General features: G+C 49.9%; 1 protein-coding gene across 1 annotated transcript in view; it reads left to right on the top strand.

Moving 5' to 3' along the window:
• PPP1R16A (protein phosphatase 1 regulatory subunit 16A) overlaps positions 1-3703 on the top strand; it is a 37081-nt gene that overhangs the window by 13932 nt on the left and 19446 nt on the right. The gene's annotated exons all lie outside the window — the stretch shown is intronic.

The raw sequence follows: 3703 nt of genomic DNA, 5'->3' as shown, positions 1-3703 counted from the left end.
CGAGGCGTAGCTGGCAAGCGGCAGAGACGGAGCAGGCCGACCACCAGCTGGCCCAGCCCAAGGGAGGTAAGGCACCCGCCGGAAAAGGGGGGAAAAAATGGCGGACAAAAAAAATGGCGGACAGCCTTGCTTGGCGACCCCCGTGAAATGGTCGATCGACCCCAAATGGGGTCCCGACCCACAGGTTGAGAACCACTGGATTAGTTGCTCTTCTCTGAACTTTTTCCAAACTCTCAACATCTTTTTTGTGACATGGCAGGGGGTCTTCAAGCTTGGCCCTTTTATGTCTTGTTGGATTTCCACTCCCAGAATTGCACTTAACAAATCGTCTCGCTTAGCAACAGAAACGTGGGGCTGGGTTGTGGCTGTAAGTCGGGGACTGCCTGTTTCCGGAGCATTGACTCGGGGTCACCGATTGCCGGTCCCTGTTTCCACGGGCAGAATCTCCTCCGTTTTCCGTGTGGGATTTCGGGGCTGGGCTGTGCGGCTGCAGCCTGTCGCTGGGGCCGCAACGGTGCCTCAGCTTAGCGGACAACATTGCGGGTTTTTGTGAACTCCAGGCTCTCTCCTGCCGCTCCTCCACACACCCTGGGCTGTTAACTTCCTTGGCAAAAGGTCTCAGTTTGTTGCGGGTACAACAGACAGTTGTGTCTAAGATTGTGTGTTTGCCCGTTTGTTCAGTTTCTCAGTTCAGTGCAGGTTAGGTTCCTGGCGTCCTTCCCTGTCAACACCGACAACCAACAACTCCCAGGCAGTTTCGGCCAGGTCAGTTGTAATGAAGGCAGGCTTGAGGAGGTCTCTGACTCTGGGTCAAGGTCAGGGGTGGGCAGGTATGGCCCCTTGATGACCTGTGGCCTTCAACTCCCAGAACTCCTGAGCCAGCCACGCTCGGGAATTCTGGGACTTGAACTCTACCAGTCGTGAAGGGGCCATGTTTGCCCACCCCTGGTCTAGGTGAAAGTTTGGTTTGGGAGACTCTTGGGGTTTGACAGAATAACAGACTTGGAAGGGACCTTGGAGGTCATCTAGTCCAACCCCCTGCTCAGGCAGGAGACCCTCTACCATTTCAGACAAATGGCTGTCCAGTCTCTTCTTAAAAACTTCCAGTGTTGGAGAAGGGAGGGAGGGAGGGAGGGAGGAAGGAAGGAAGGAAGGAAGGAAGGAAGGAAGGAAGGAAGGAAGGAAAAGAATAACACAGTTGGAAGGGACCTTGGAGGTCTTCTAGTCCAACCCCCTGCTCAGGCAGGAAACCCTACACCATTCCAGACAAATGGCTGTCCAGTCTCTTCTTAAAAGCCTCCAGTGATGGAGCAGCCACAAATTCAGGAGGCAGGTTGTTCCACTGGTTAATTGTTCTGTTAGGAAGTTTCTCCTTAATTCCAGGTTGCTTCTCTTCTTGATGAGTTTCCATCCGTTGCTTCTAGTTCTGCCTTCAGGGGCTTTGGAAAATAAGTTGAACACCCCCCCCCCTCATCTTTGGGGCAGCCCCTGAGATATTGGAACACAGCAATCATGTCCCCCCTCGTCCTTCTCTTCATTAAATTAGACCTACCCAATTCCAGCAACTGTTCCTTATATGTTTTAGCCTCCAGTCCCCTAATCATCTTTGTTGCTCTTCTTTGTACTCTTTTTTACATCGTGGTGACCAAAACTGGACGCTGTATTCCAAGTGTGGCCTTACCAAGGCCTTGTAAAGCCATATTAACACTTCACCTGATCTTGATTCTATCCCTACCCCCTAGTTCAGGTGTGGGCCCGACTTGTTCATCTTCTTGTGCACCACAAATAGGGACTTTCTCCGGTTCCAGCAGTAATTGCCCTGGTCTAGATTGAACCATAACAGCCTGGTTGTATTTTGGCATCTAGTTTCTCAAATATTGTGATATGAAACTGGAGATAAATCCAATCCAGACGCCCTCATGACCAACAGAACGTGCAGCGTGCCATCCCTGCAGGAAGGTTAGAGGATAGAATAAGAGAGTTGGAAGGGACCTTGGAGGTCTTCTAGTCCAACCCCTTGCTCAAGCAGGAGAACCTATACCAGGGGTAGGCAACCTTGGCTCTTTTATGACTGGTGGACTTCAACTCCCAGAATTCCTGGGCCAGCATGACTCAGCTTGGAAACCTCCCCCTTTCCCCTCAGCATGGCTGGCTCAGGAATTCTGGGAGTTGAAGTCCACGAGTCATAAAAGAGCCAAGGTTGCCTACCCCTGCTCTAGGCCTTGGCTGTTTTATGACTCGTGGACTTCAATTCCTGAGCCAGCATGGGGGAACTATGGCCCCCTCATGACTTGTGGACTTCAACTCCCAGAATTCCTGAGCCAACATGGCTCAGCTTGGAAACCTCTCCCTTTCCCCTCAGCATGGCTGGCTCAGGAATTCTGGGAGTTGAAGTCCACGAGTCATAAAAGAGCCAAGGTGGCCTACCTCTGGCCTAGGCCCCTTCATGACTGGTGGACTTCAACTCCCAGAATTCCTGAGCCAGCATGGCTCAGCTTGGAAACTCTCCCTTTCCCCTCAGCATGGGTGGCTCAGGAATTCTGGGAGTTGAAGTCCACCAGTCATAAAAGAGCCAAGGTTGCCTACCCCTGCCCTATACCATTCCAGAGAAATGGCTGTCCAGTCTCTTCTTGAAAACCTCCAGTGATGGAGGACCCACAACTTCTGGAGGCCACTTCCATTCCACCGGTTAATTGTAAAGGGAAGGGCAGAGAGAGCAAGTCGGGGTGTGAACAGAAGAAGCCCCAGAAAGTTCCATATGCAGGACAAGGTTAAACTCCTGGATTTTTGTTTTAGTTGAGGAGAGGGAAGAAGAAAACAGGCCTGAGGCGATGACAAAACACAATAGTCGAAGTAACTGGCCAGACTCAATCAGAAACCGTGTCTTCTAATGGAGGGGGGAATGTCACCCTCCAGAAGGGCGAGGAGCTGAAAGATCTGAATCGGGATTGCGCAATCTTGGCGACCTCAAGACCTGCGGACTTCAGTTCCCAGAATTCCCCAGCCAGCAAGGGATTGTTTGCTGGGAGGTTTCCCCACCCAAACATGGGACGGGAAAGCATGCAGGTTGGTGAAGGGCAGCATTGCAGGCCCTGCCCACAGCCAGGAGCTCGATCCTGACGGGGCTCAAGGTTGACTCAGCCTTCCATCCTCCTGAGGTTGGGAAAACGAGGACCCGGATTGTTGGGGGGGAGGGGCAAGATGCAAATAATGCTTTGACCCTGAAAAGCATCCAGAGGATGCTGTGAAAGGCTATAGGGGGGACCTATGAAGTAATTCCCACAGCACCCTCTCGTCTTCTCATCTTTCCTACTCTCTTCTCCTGTTGGTTTCTTACGATTTATCAGTTGTTGTTTGTAACTTATGATTAATGATTGTCTCTATGATTTATGACCTAGGTAGGACCTATTACTTGCTATTTATATGTACACTGAGAGCTTATGCACCAGAGACAAATTCCTTTTGTGTCTGATCACACTTCGCCAATAAAGAATTCTATTCTGTTCTATTCTGTTCTAATTGCATTCCATTGCATTCCATTCCATCTGTTCTGTTCTGTTCCTGTTCCTGATTCTATTCTGTTCTGTTCTGTTCCATATTCAATTATCTATTCCATTCTATTCTCTATCCTTTTCTATTCTATTCCATATTCTATTCCATTCCATTCTATTCTATTCTATTCTATTCTATTCTATTCTATTCT

The sequence above is a fragment of the Protobothrops mucrosquamatus genome, unplaced genomic scaffold (genome assembly GCF_001527695.2).
Source record: "Protobothrops mucrosquamatus isolate PMUCROS unplaced genomic scaffold, P.Mucros_1.0 scaffold2435, whole genome shotgun sequence".
NCBI lineage: Eukaryota > Metazoa > Chordata > Lepidosauria > Squamata > Viperidae > Protobothrops > Protobothrops mucrosquamatus.
Note: the sequence above shows the minus strand (reverse complement) of the source record. Positions and strands in the feature narration are given on the sequence as shown.